Consider the following 14,820-nt stretch of genomic DNA (forward strand, 5'->3'; position numbering starts at 1 on the left):
AGCAATCTGTAGGAATAGGCTAACCCTGGGAGAGGCAGTCCCTCCCAGCTGGGCTCAGCAAGGCCCCAGATGTCAAAGCATCAGAATACAGAAAAGATGTGGTGAATACACACAGATGCCCCATTTGGTCAAATTCCACTCCTTTCCCCGTCTCTCACCACCTCCGCCAGAAGAAAACAACTCTTTGTCCTTCTGATTCACATTGTTTTAAATTTGCTTGGCAATTTAGGAAGAATGGCCTCTTTATGACAGTCTTCCTATCCAGGAACATAGTATACCTCTCCATTTATTCAAGTTCTTTTTATAAACTTTCAGTAAAGTTTTGTACTGTTATTTATATGAATCCTCACTCTTTTGTTATGGGTTCCAGATATTTTATGGGTCTTGTTGCTATAACAAACAGGATTTGTCTCTATATTTCCTAATTTGTTTTTACAGATATCTAGGAGCTACATGTTTTTACAGCTTTATTGAGAGGTAATTGAGATCTAATAAACTGCACATATTAAGGTGAGAATTTAATATGTTTGACCAATGTAGACACCCATGAAATGATCTCCACAATTAGGACAATGAACATATCTATTATCCCCCAAATTTCCTGATGCCTTTTTGCAATCTCTCCCTCCCAGCCCTCCACCCCACGAACAGGCAACCACTAGTCTGCTCACTGTCCATTTTTGTACTGTATTTTCAGCTACTGAATTGTCATACTACTTTTCATAGTTTTTCAACTTATTCTGTAGAGTTTTCTAGTACACAAACAGATCACCGATACATGATAACAATTTTATTTCCTACTTTCCACGTTTACATCACCTAATTCTAGCCCCGGCATAGTATATCAGCAATTCCCAAAACAATGCCAAACCCCATCAGGGACTCTTGTCATTTCCGACTTTCATTGGAATGACTACAGTGTTGCGTCATTGTTGCAATGGTAAATCCATTGCAACCCGGAACCAGGCATCAAAACACAGACAGTGAGCTCTGTGACCAGGTGGCATCATCTTTCTAAGCCAGGATCCGTCCACACACTAGCCCTGTCTCCTGCCTGGTCAAGTCCAACCCACTTTAATGACTCCCTCCTCTGCAGCTGGTAGCATCTTGCTCACACTAGAGCAGGATCACTCTACCTGTCTTTTTCCACTACCAGACTGAAAACTAAAGCAGAAATTGTGTCTTTTTCGTCTTATTAAGCAAAAAGCCTCACAGATAGTAGATATTCACAAATGCTTATTAAATTAAACTGAAATACAGTAATGTTTACTTAAAAGCATGGCTCCCAAACCTGGGTCTACATTAGAATCACCTTAGCAAATTAGTGGAGGGGAAAGCAAAAAATATATATAAATATATATATTTTAAAACAGATTTTTTAAATTAGTAAATGAATAATTTTTTTAAAAGAATGTATTTTCCCATGTCCCATCCCATACCCCATAAATTGGAATCTCTCGCCTGGTCCTAAAACCCTGGAATTGTATTTTTAATAAGCTCCCTGATGATTCTTACCCAGCTAGCCTTGCACGGGCTGATGATCAGTTTGGAGAACCATTATCTTTAAGTAATAAAAACAAGCTGGGAGCAAAGATCCTTTATATTATAGTATGTTGATGCTAAAGGAATTCTAAAGAGCTAGTCCACTCCTGCATTGTGAAGTGGGCAAAACCTCCAAAAAGTAAAGTGCTTTGCCTAGCACGTTTTTGGTCACTCTGGCTCATCTCAGACAAAAGCTGGGACCCAGAGGGTCTGTCTCCACCTTCCCCCTTGACCTCCCCAGAATTCCATCTGGTCCTTGGCAGAAACGAATGTCTCGCCCCAGCCTATGTAGCAGTGAGCAGCAGGGACAACCAGGGAAAGCATGTTGAGAATAATTACTTGGGGAGGGATATGAGGACTATAAACCAAACCAAAATTTTCAGCCAAATGCTTGGATCTGAGTTCTGAAATAATTCAAACTCTTTAGATAGTTATAAACAAACACGAAGCCAGACAGCAGGCAATAATCCTCCGGGTCACCTCTGTTGGATGTATTATTTATAAGGTGGGAAATAAATTTTGTGCATTTTTTTCCTTCGTAGACATTCAATAAAAACTGCAAGGCAAACAAAGCAGTTCCTACCACTTGCTCTTCCAACACCATCAGGCGCCCATCACCCACTGACTCAGGTCCCTGGGTCCTCCCCGGGGAAGACGTCTCCCAGGTCTGACCTCCACAGAAAGTGTGCCTGAGTACTGCTCAGCGGCAAAGCCCTCAGGCCAGGAGAGGATGTTGTGGACCATCTGGTGCAGCCCGGGGACTTTACAGAGAAGAAAAGTGAAGCTCAGAGAGGGAAAGCAATGTGCCAGCAGCCACCAGCATGGCGGGGCGAAGCTGAGACCAGGACAGTCTTGGGCTTCAGGTAGTGCTCTTGCCACTTTGAAAACTGCGTGGTAAATTTTGTGCACTTTATTCCTGGGGAAAAGTCTCTGTGTCTCATCAGATTTACAAAGAGGTCCATGCCCCTCACCTTCTGGAAGTGTCCAAGTCCCCACCGCTCCATGACCGCCCTCTCCTCTCTCACTGCTTCTATTCAGCCTCCATCGCCTATCTCCTGCCTTCGTGCAGCACCTTCCTGTATGTTGGCTGCCTCTGGCTGTGATCTGGGCTCTTTCTCCCATGCAAACCTACGTCACTGCCCTGCCTATATCCCGGCAGGTCCTCCATAACCTGGCCCTTTTCTGGCTCCCCAGCCTCAAAACTCACTATTTTGCTGCTTTGCCCCTCCCCCCGACCCCACAGTTGAGGACGGGGGCCTCAGCAGGGAGATTTGAACTCCCATATCTTTGGCATGAAAGCATCATCTCTGGATGACAAAACAGTGTCCCACACCAGTGAGGAAGGTCCCTTCATCTCTGTCTTGACCCTCAATAGATACTTCTTAGGTGCTTCCTTAAACCCATGGAAGACCCACCCGCTCCTGCCGTAGACGCACGCTCCCTCTAGCAATGGGAGTCTGTTGGGATTCATCCTAGTACTTAGAATTCAACTCTCGTGTGTTAAGCATCAATTTTGCCCCAGCGAATGTGCCAAGCGCTCAGATAGGAGCAGAAATCAAACACAGCACCCAATTATTAGCTATCAGGGAAATGCAAATGAAAATAGTGGAAGACTCTTCACACCCACTGGGATGGCTGTAATAAAAAGGACAGTAAGTGTTGGTGAGGATGTAGACAAATCGGAGCCCTAATACACCTCTGTGAGGATGTAAAATGCTTTGGAAAACAGTCTGACAGTTCCTCAAATGATTAAATACAGTTACTCTCCGACCCAACAATCCCACTTCTGGGCATCTACTGAAGAAGAATAAAAACTCATGTCCACATAAACATGTGCACGTCACTGTTCTTAGCAGCATGATTCCTAATAACTGAAAAGCAGAAACAACCCAACGCCCAACAACCGACAAATCCACAAATAGATGGGCTGTTATCCACACAATGTAATGTTATTCAGCAATAAAAAAGGTGCGAAGCGTCGATACATGTGATAACATGAATGAAAAACATTACGCTGAGTGAAAGCAGCCAGACCCAAAGGGCACATATTGTGTCGTTCCATTGATATGAAATGTCTAGAATAGACGAATTTAAAGAAACGGGAAGTAGATGAACAGTGACCCAAGGCTGTGGGCTTGGGGTGGGTGGAAGTTTGTTGGGCAGCAATGAGTGACTGCTTGCTAATAGGCTCGGGGTTTCTTTGAGGGGAGTGATGAAAATATTCTAAAATTGGTTGTAATGATAGTTACACACCGTGAATGTACTAAAAACTCCCAAACTGTACACCTTAAATGGGTCAATGGGTGGCATGTAATTACTCTCCATAAAGTGGTTATAAAAACAGCCAAACACAGCTTCTGCTCTTCACATGAGACTTCTAGAGTAACCAACTTGCCCTGGTTTGCCTGGGACTTGTCCAGTTTTAGGACGGAAAGGCCCACATCCAGGGAAACCCCTCGGTCCCAGACAAACCAGGACGATAGGTCCCCCCCCACCCCGGGATTGCCCCTACCCACCCGCCGTGGGGACGCCGGGGCAGAAGACAGGGCAAAGGCCCCACCTCCAGGTGCCGGTGCTCCAAAGTCAGATGTCGAAATGACACCTACATGGAAGGAGCTGGGAGGCTGAGCAGGTGCTCCTGAGCAGGGTGGGGGTGAATCCCAACAGACTCCCATTGCTAGAGGGAGCGTGCGTCTATGGCAGGAGCGGGTGGGTCTTCCATGGGTTTAAGGAAGCACCTAAGAAGTATCTATTGAGGGTCAAGACAGAGATGAAGGGACCTGGGCTGACAGAGCAGACCCCACAGGACACCAGTCACCCAAAGTGCTGTCAGCCCTTCCGAAGTGGCTCGGCACCTCTAACAGCTCAGCCAAGCTGCCTGCAAGGGAGGCTTTCCAGACAGCAGATCTGAGAGGCTTCACGGCGTTTGGTCTTTCTAAAGCACTCGTCATCAGCTCCCGTTTTTATGGCCCAATTTCAAATATGGCAAAGAGTCCAGCAACCCGAGTGCCTCTAACTGGGGCTGAAGGCTGATGAGGACAAGTGGACAGCCTCAGCCGGGAGAGAAGGCGTGGGCCAGAGGTCAGGGTAGGACGGACCTGAGCATGAACCCCAACCTGCTAGGATGGGAATCATTTTGCCAAGGGGAGGTTGCTCGCCTGTCACCCCTCAGCAAACAGACTGTTTCTCCGGCTAACCTCACACTGTCTTGCCGCGAGGAGCAAGCCGTTATCACAAGCACTTAAAAAACAGCTTGCAGTTTACTCTGCACACACGACAGCCAGAATTGTTTTAAAACGTAAGTCGGTGAATTTCACAGCCCTGCTCAAAACCTTCCTTAGGCTTCCTACCGCCTTTAGAATAGAACCTCAAGTCCTCCCCATGGCCCCTCGCGGCCCTGAAGGATCCAAACCCTGACTGCTCCTCCAACATCATGTCTGAGGCCCTCTCCTCCCTCCTTCTGCCCCCGACACCCTGGCCCATGTGCTCTCCTTCAAACAGCAAGCTTTTGCCTCAGGGCCTTTGCACATGCTGCCTCTTTGACTCAGGATATGATTCCCCCAGATATGCCTGTGTCTCTCTCCCTCACTCCCTTCAGGTCTTACTCCAATGTCACCCCCTTAAAGAGGACTTCCCGGAACATCCTATTAAATAAATAGCACCCTTCTGTTACTCTCTCTCTCTCTTTCCCCTGCATTATTTTTCTTCATTGCGTTTGTCATTACATTAAATACCTGTTTGGTTATCTGTCTCCCTCCCTCCGAAAGAGCTAAGGTCTATGAGAGCAGGGACGCTGTCTGTTTTGTTTACTGCTGTAACCCCAGGACCCAGAATAATGCCTGCGATGTGACAGGTGCTCAAATAACACTTATCGAATGACCAGTGTTATTCACTCTCCTTTATGAGGTGCTAATCAATCCACCTCCACTTCCCAGAGGAGGCAACAGAGCTGGAGAAAGATTATGGGACTAGTCCACAGTCATGGAACTAGTAAATGGCAGATCTAGAACATGAACCACAATCTCTCTGAAGCCAACCCTATGTTCTTTCAATGATACCGCGTTGCCTCGCTTCTGAAACAGTCCTTTGTGGAACTGCGTGGGCAGGGAGCTTAAAAAGAGCAGAGACTCCTCGGAGAAATAAGGAGCCTGCCGCCCTCGTGCCCCGCCCCCAGCTCGCAGCTGATGTTTCGTGAAACTGAGGCTGGGGCAACACCAGCCAGAAACATTTATCGATTCCAAAGCCAAGCGTGCTCTAAGTGCGGTTATTAAGGCAATTGCATCCGAGAATCAAAGTCGCTGATGACAAGAAAAAGTTACAACAAATCTCAAGGTGACAGCGATTATCCTATGCGGGGCTTAAATCCTTCTGGGGACAAGGCTGGAAAGTAATGGAGAAGTGACCAGACCATTAGTTTAAGTTCCACAGCCAAAGTCGATTCATGGCCTCACATGAAACTTGAAAGAAGTTCCAGAAAATCAGTGAGCTGTTTGTTACTAAACAGGGCCGTGAACATGGTGTGGGTGTTCCACAGAAGATTCAGAGCATCAGGAGTGTAAAGGTCTCAGAGTTCAGCCAGGCAAGAAAGGGCAAACTTGTTCTATGAAGGGGCAGGTAGTAACTACTTCAGGCTTGCGAGCTTTATGTCTCAGCAGCTGCTCACCTGCCCTGGTGTAGCCCAAAAAGCAGGCACAGACAACATGTAAACAAAGGAGCATGGCTGGGTTCCAATAAAACTTTATTCACAAAAACAACGGTGGGCCAAATCTGGCCCTCAGGCTGTGCCGTTCGCCAAGTGCCAATCTAGACCAATTGGCTTCCGTGACAAATGCAGAAACTAAAACATGGAGAGACGAGGTGACTCTCACAGCCCTTTATGAATCAAGGAAAAGAGTTAGAAAGTCATTCCAGGGGCGCCTGGGTGGCTCAGTCGGTTAAGCATCCAACTCTTGGTTTCAGCTCAGGTCATGATCTCAGGGTCATGAGATCGAGCCCCACGTCGGGCTCCATGCTCAGCATGGAGTCTGCTTAAGATTCTCTCCCTCTCCCCTCCTTCCCCCTCTGCCTCTCGCCCCACCCTTGCTCACTCTTGCTCTCTCTAAAATAAATGAATAAATAAAATCTTTAAAAAAAGAAAGTCATTCCACATTCATTCAACAAATATTTATTGAGCATGTATTACATATCAGGCTATGTTAAACCTAGGAGAAGAAATGGTGAGGAAAACAGCAGAAGAGCTCCCTGCACCCCGCCCCCCCCAGACCTCACATTCCGATACAGGAGCAGACAGTAAAACAGATGCCTGGATGAGATCGTGTGGGACCACGACGAGGGTATGAACACGATAAACACAGCGTAATACGTCAGCAGACAGCTTGGCGCGTGGGGGTAGTTGAGGGAAAGGCAACTAAATTGGTCTCAAGGAAGACAGTTGAGCCCAGACCCAATAAATGGCCGCCCCTGGGAAGACCGCATCTATTAAGCCACCACCTTACATACACTCATTTCCTTCTTACAGCCCTGTGGTTACGGATGGGCAAACCGAGGCGAACGGGGCTGAGGAGCTTGCTCAGAGTGGCGTGCAAGGATTTCCAAGCCAGACCTGTCTGGCACCAAAGGCTGGACTCTTCCTTTCACAGAGGATGACTTAGGAATCCCGTCAGGAATCTTTAAGACATCCCAGTCTCACATGTGCGGTTTGGGGCCCGACTGTGTATTAAACGCAGATTTAATGTTAACACGTATTACGGCATCACAACCTGCTTGGATGACTTAATGCTGGAAATGACCATATTTTGCACTTAAACAATTAAACTGGCTCATTTTTAAAAACTTTTTTTCACGCTTTGTTTCTAAACAGGATAGAAGAGGTTTCTCGAGCTCTGCAAACAAAATCTTCTTGAATAATATGTATTCCCAACAAATGAAAAGCCAGAATGAAATGCATGCTTTCTTCTTCCTACTGGTTCCCGAAGTACTGGAGACGCTCAAAGTGCTCTGACGGAATTTTGATTAGCTCCATGCGGCTTGCTGACTTGATCAAGGAGGCCACAAGGCAAGTAATTCTCATGGTCTTCTGCAATTCCTGCTCGAGTGTTCCTTAGGCAGCCGTCTTCAGCCAGTGGTCCTGTTGGAGTCCACGCTACAAAGCACGACCACTGGTGGGATGGTTTCTCCGTGGGGGCGTGGGGGGTGCTCATGCCCACCCGAGCAGCTGAAGGACGGGCCACTGCACATGCTCACTCCATCTGGACCCCACGCACCAACTGTTCCTTCTAGAGGGAAAAGGATGTTTAAGTCGTCATTCTGTTCGTTGACTGTCATGAGCCAGAAATGGACACTGGGGCCTTTAATGCCCCCTCACCCAGGTGCGGGCCCAGACCCAGGGGGAGGCAAGTGAGGGAAGGGGGTCCCCGCCCTTGGGGCCCACCCTGTACTTGCAGGATCCTGGCAGTAGGGACCTCCTCCCATTTTGCACCCTACCCGCCTCACACCCTTCATCCTACTGCCTGCGAGCACACGTGCACACTCACACACACACACTCTCGTATGCACACACACATACACACTAACTCAACCTTGCCCCAAGTTAGGAAATACTGCACCTCACCCACCAGCTCCTGGAACCGCCCAAAGCAGACCTGCATTTCATCTGCCGCCCCGCGGGGTGGTTTGTGCCAAAGCTGCTGCTCAGCTTGTGGGCCCCCCCATTCTGTGTCTCTCTGATATTGGGTCTGAGGTCCCTGCTTTTATGATACCTTGGGTTATAACAAAAAATGTTTTTCTTTTTCATGAAATTCTGGGGTTTTTTTTTCTTTCTTCTTGCAGAAAGAAAAGGACGTTCGGAGGAAAACACAAACGGCAGACATCACTGATTGCTGAAACCCCCAAGGGCTGCAACCAGTTTCTGAGTTCTGGAGCCTGTAAGCCAGAAGGGATTCCCAGGGGTCCAGTGGTCCAGCCAGTCATGGCCGTGCAGGGGCCTCACCGGGCTGAGTGCGAGAAGACCCTCAGGCAGACGGAGCCAGATGACCTGGGGCTGCTGCCCGCTCGTCACGGGATCCTGGCAAGTGTGGCCAATGTGCAGGAACTCATATCTACCCTCTGTCCTGTACAGGGGGCTCGGAAGACCTAAATAGAGTAATTTATGCAGCAGTACTTAAAAAAAAAGTCTTGGGGCACCAGGGTGGCTCAGTCAGTTAAGCGTCCGACTCTTGATTTTGGCTCCGGTCATGATCTCAGGGTCGTGAGATTGAGCCCCACATCGGGCTCCTCGCTGGGCATGGAGCCTGCTTAAGATTGTCTCTCCCTCTCCCTCTGCCCACCTCCCCCCACCTCTCTCTCCCTCTCTAAATAAATAAATAAACAAAGAAACAAATAAATAATTTAAAAAGTCTTGAATGACACAAAATGAAAGAAATAATTGAACATCTCTAGGAGTAGTAAAACTTTAGAAGCCCTTCACTACCATCCCAACATATAGCCAACCATGTGGAGAAAGTTTATCCTCACTCCTAATTAGCTTCTCCTACTGCACATTTTTTTTGTCTTCTGGAAGCAGATAAAACCATATTCCAATCCTGATGTCACTGTTATTAGCTTTGTGACCTCAGACGAGTCACCTAACCTCTCTGAGCACCCGCATCCTTATCTGTAGAATAAGGATGTGATATCTACCTCGATGGGCGGTACCAGGGCTGAGTGAATGAGCGCAGGGCGCCCTGGATGTCTCAAGAAATCGTATCATTAAGAAACAGTTTTATTACAAAAACGAAACTTCAGAGTTACTAAAATCCATTTCATCCTCTTGTTCTTCTCTGGAATCAACACCCCTGTTGCTTCTAATTATTCCCAATTCTCCAATCCCTGTCTTTTACACTAGGGATTCTTAAGCTCTTTGGGGGTACTTGGCCTTATTGAGAATCTGATAAAAAAATTTCAGACCCTCTCCACCAAAAATTTGCACACAATTTCAAGAAGTTTAGGAACCTTCTGAAACCCATCCACATGCCTTCCCCCAGCCAGAAAGTCCATGGATCCTAGCTGGAAACCTCAGGTTTAAGAATTCCCTTACTGTACGCCTCCCCACTAACTTGTAGGCAGCGCTCCAGTGCTCTGGCAGGCTCTGGTTTCTGTGAGGGGCCTGCCTGCCCTCAGATACACATTTTCGGCAGGCCCCGGGATCTGGAGGAGCCTGGGCTTTGGGCAGAAATTACCAAGCTGAGGAGAAATGCACCTCAGCACAACCTGAGTCTGGCAGAACAAAGGCCCAATTACCAATCTCAGACTTTCAAAACGTCAGGCCAGCTTATAGAAAATCTTTCACAGTTAAGAGCACCAAAGGGACAAAGCTGAGTCAGAGGCAGGAAACACCGGGGCTGGCAAGAAGGCGCCCAGGGGCTCGCCATTACGGATCCCCTGACAGAATTGCAAATACCCGCATGGGCAGGTCTGGGAGCCCTCTTCATGTGCCAACGCTGCCCCCCCAACCCTTAATGGTAAGGTCCACGCCCCTTCTGCACACACGGCTCGAGGGCAGGCTCCTACCATCTCTGGCCATGACCACCGCAAACCTCGGTCACCTGGAGCCCCCAGTTAGCCATATTGTGAGTCCAGAGAGGGGCCCAGCGGAAGGGTCCCCTAGAACGACCCAGGAGAGGCGTCTGAAAGCAGACAGAGGCCTGGGTGGGCATCCAGCGTCTGCACTGCTTCCTTCACAAGCCTTGGAAGGTCGCTTCACCTTTCTGAGTCCGTATCCTCATCTATGGAGGCTGGATAATTCCCACCTCTGGGGGCTGTGTGCACATTTGGTGAGGGAGATTCTAGGAAGCCCTCCGTGCATGGCGTTATTCACTGGTATTTTTGCTCCTGTTAATACTGCCCACAGGCAAAGGGATTGCAGCAATCCTGCCATGGCACCAAACACGTGGTAAGAGCCCTACTGTGTGTAGTTGCAATAGGCAGTAAGACGCACGCAGGATCGAAAGGAGAAGAAACCACTTTCAGACCATTAGAATCTCTATTTACCACCAACTGTGGTGATGCTATTTGTCTTTGCAGATCTCCAAGGAACTCAGTCTTGCAGGGAATATTTGGCTGGTTGCTCTGTGGTTGGGAGAATACAACCAGCTTGGAGGGAAAATTCCACAGTTAGACTTTATGTTCATTCACACTGGCCTTTGCCCTAGTGAATACCAATTAGTGAGATTTGTCTCTAAGGGAAGAAACCCAATTGACTTACTGCCTGTGAGCCAGAAGCTTTAACAGCTGCTTTATTTAAGCTTTGCAATCCTGCTAGGTAGATGTCATGATCCTCTTCTATGAGAGGAGACATTTCGGCTTAAGGGAGGTCCAGGGAACATTCTTTTTGTTTACAAGGAGACTTCTGGGCTTTCAACACAAGCCACCACGATGCTCCACACAGCACTGCCTCAATCCACCTTCAGCCTGCAAAGCACTAGTGAGAACTGGGGTGAGCTCAGGCCGGTTCGAAGCAGCCTAGTGAGGGGACGGAGAGGAAGGAAGAGGGGGACACTCCTCTACCTCAGGGGTCCTGTTAAAGAGAAATTACATCAGACACTTCCTAAACATGGAAAGAAAGACTTGAATCTAGTTACTGCATGAGAGGGGAGAGGCTGAGCACCATTCCGAATCCGACAGGGCCTTCTGGGGACTTGTGACCAACAGGCAGGGCAAGAAGGAGGGTGGACAGTCACTAACAGGAATTTGGTGAGGTATCAAAGATGGAGGTGGTCGGGAGGAACTTGAGCACACATCAAGGGTCAGGGCCGGGGTAGGGGGTGGTGGTGGGGGGTTCCTCCCTGAACTGGCTAGGCAGGGTTCTTGCTAAAATTGCACTCAGCAGGCCAAAGACAGAGCCAAAAACAAGGCCTAGTTGAAAGAAGGCTTAGGAGAGCCCGGCTAGAGCTTGGTTGAGGAGAGAGTCCTTGTCGGTCCAATATGGCAGCCTGCAAAAATGGCCACCCTTCTCCATGCCTTCTCGGGTCTGGGCCTTCTGTAACGGGACTCTACAGCAACTCCCTTTAGGACATTGGCATCAATTGCCCCATCCTTTGAATCTGGGCTGGCCTTACGACCCGTTTCAGCCAAAAGATAATAGTGGAAGCCACAGAATGCCAGTTCTGAGCCTAGATCCTTCTTTCTCCTCTACAGAGCTGCCATGTGAACAAGCGTAGGTTGGACTTCCGGATAGCCGAGGAAATAAGGCCCAGCCCCCCACACACCCCGCTCCTTGCCCTGCAACATCCCCCAGAGGCCGAGCCACTCTCCTGGCCCTTGGCTGCCTGGAGACCCCAGCCCAAAGTGCTAACCCGGAGAATCATGAACTAAATCAATGATTATTGTTTTAAGCCACGAATCTGGGGGCTGTTATGAGGCAATAGATAATTGGTACAACTTCAAACATATCCACAAATTGGAATCATTTGAGGAGCTTTAAAAAATATAGTGGCCTGGGCTTACCCCTGCTCCCTGCAGAGCTTCTCGTTTCTTTGGCCCAGAGTTGACCTCAGCATGAAGAGCCTTACAGGCTCCCCAGGGGATCTCAGTGTGTGGCTCGGATTGAGCAGCACTGCCCTGGGTCCTCCGGCCTGGGCCGTCCAGGGGTGTGGAGGATACAAGGGAGGGACACAGGTCGCTAATGACTGGAGCCGGCACGAGAGCCAAAGGGCTATGGATCAGAAGTAGTGCTTCTCAAACCTTACTGTGCATACGAATCCCCGGAGGCTCGTGTGAAAATAGAGAGTCTGATTCAACAGATGTGGGGCAGGGCCTGAGAGTCTGCATTTCTAACCCACTCCCCGATGACGCCGACACTACTGTCCATGAGCCATGCTTTAGCTGGTCTGGGAGAGCCTGCTGGGACTCGCTCCTTCCGATCACTCTTCAGATGCTTGGCAGCCACCTCTGAGCTGAGCCTTCTCACAGGTACTGCTGTGGTCTGGAGGAGAGCAACCTCCAAATAATGAGATTTGGGGCAGGCTGCCCCTCCCTGAGGCGCATAGGCAGGCCCTAGGGCTCTTCTTGGTTCTGTCAGACTCCCATGGAATCAATTCAGAGGGTACAGGCCTCTGTCACATCCAAAGAAGGGCCCTGTATTCATCTGCTGGGGCTGCCATAACCCAGTACCACAGGCTGGATGGCTTACACAACAGAAATGTATTTCCCTGCAACAGCAGAGGCTGGAAGTCCAGGATCGAGGCGTCCGCAGGGCTGGCTTCTTCTGAGGCCTCTCCCCTTGGCTCACAGTGGCTGTTTTCTCTCTGTGTCCTCACCTGGTCTTCCCTCTGTACGTGTCTGTGTTCTGATCTCTTCTTACAAGGACACCAGTCATATTGTATTAGGACCCACACCAGTGACCTCATTGCAATTTAATTACCTCTTTAAAGACCCTATCTTCAAATATAGTCACAATTCTAGGGGTTAGGATTTCAACATATGAATTTGGGGGGGGGACCAAAATTCAGCCTCTAAGAGGTACCTAACTTTTCTCTTCCCTCCTGTGTGGAACCAGCAACATGGGCATCTTTAGCTGGCTCCAGTCCTGCCCGGCAGAGCCTAGGATGGGCGGCAGGTATGGGTTCTGAAGACTTTCAAGGGCAAATCAAGCCATGTTTGAAAGTGGGAGAAAGGCCAGTGTGGCCAGAGTGTGTATAAAATACCTGGAGAAAAATGGCATTTTCTTTCAGAACCACCATACGATAACGTGGATCTATAGTATGGAAATCTCAGTCTAAGCAAACCAAATGCCTGATGTCCTCAACTTGAACTGGGAAAATGGTCAAGGGATGATCAGAAAGCACCTGGGACCATACCAGGAAACCACAGAACAGTTTGGATCAGGACTCCTGGACAAACTTGGGGCTCTGCCTCCAAACATCTTACTGACCTGGTTAACCTCTGAGCCTCATCTCCTCCCATATAACATGAGGTTGGTTCCATCTCCTTCACAGGGTTTGGTGAAGATTAAGTGATGGGATGTATGTGACTAGAACCAGATTTATCGGCGTGTCAGTGGGCCAGTATTCCCAGGCTCCGTCCTTCTTTCTCCACCTCCTTGGCCCCCATCTACCTTGGAGAATTTTGCTCAGCGTTTCCTCAGCCCTGATCTTTCAGGAGAGCTGTTTCTGCCCACCCATGGTCTGGATTTTTGCACAGCCGTTAGGACAAACGGAGGGAGAGAGAGACTGCACCAGAGAGGGAGAAGGCAGGGCGACAGGTTCTCGCCCGTTGGGTCAGCCCCAGGCCTGTCCTCCACCACGGAGACCCGGCATACCGGGCAGAGGAGAAGTAAAACCCAGTGTGAGAGAAGTTAAATCTATCTGCCTGGTAAAGATCTCAGGCCGAGGAGAGGCAAGGCAGGGGAAAGCAGCAGCAAAAACACTGACGTCTCGGGGAACATTCTGGAATATTTGCCAAGTGAGAGCTTCTAAGGGAGGCCACAGAGTGCGGGTGAAGGAAAGGGGAACATTGGCAGATTTTACTGTGGCTTGATTCTATCATTTGATGCTGTTTGAGAGATGCCAGTAAAGATTGGGATTCCTGTTTAATTACTTTTGCCTGCTAGAATTTGCTTTTTACAACGTGACTCAATGCAGAGACTGGAGAACATGAAGCCCTGGGTTTTATAGGGGAGAGATCTGTCCATATCCATATCCTATCCACCTGAACGTCTTCTCCTCTCCTTGTGCTCAGTTTATGCTACTTCATAAATAGCAGTTTATAACTGTTATAATTAGCCACTTGCCACATGCCCTGGGCCCAACATCCACATCCTTCTGAGAAATGACCCAATATTCTGGAAATCTCCCATCCCCCCATCTCCCCAGTCCTGGTCCTCCTCCAGACTCACCGATAGGAAGTCTGTTTCAGGATGACTGGAGGAAAGACCACCAGGGCTGGTTACCACCTGTCTGAACCTCCTGAAGAAACCAGGAACTATAGACTCGAGGACAGAGGATCACTCTAGCGCAGTAACTCTAAAGGATACGCCCCTGAGGACAGTGGAGCTGTTGGCGAATCCACAGATCCAAAGGCACGCCAAGCATGGCCCGTGGGCTAAAAAATATGTTATCACAAAGATAAGCTATTTTTGAAATGTATGTGCTGTACTAGATTCACAGTACTTTCTGCTATTCTTTTTTTTTTTAATATTTTTTTGGTTTATTTATTTATTTTAGAGGGAGAGAGAGAGTGCAAGCAGGGGGAGGGGCAGAGAGAGAGAGAGAGAGAGAGAGAGAGAGAATCCTCAAGCAGACT

The sequence above is a fragment of the Phoca vitulina genome, unplaced genomic scaffold, assembly GCF_004348235.1.
Source record: "Phoca vitulina isolate PV1807 unplaced genomic scaffold, GSC_HSeal_1.0 scaffold38, whole genome shotgun sequence".
NCBI lineage: Eukaryota > Metazoa > Chordata > Mammalia > Carnivora > Phocidae > Phoca > Phoca vitulina.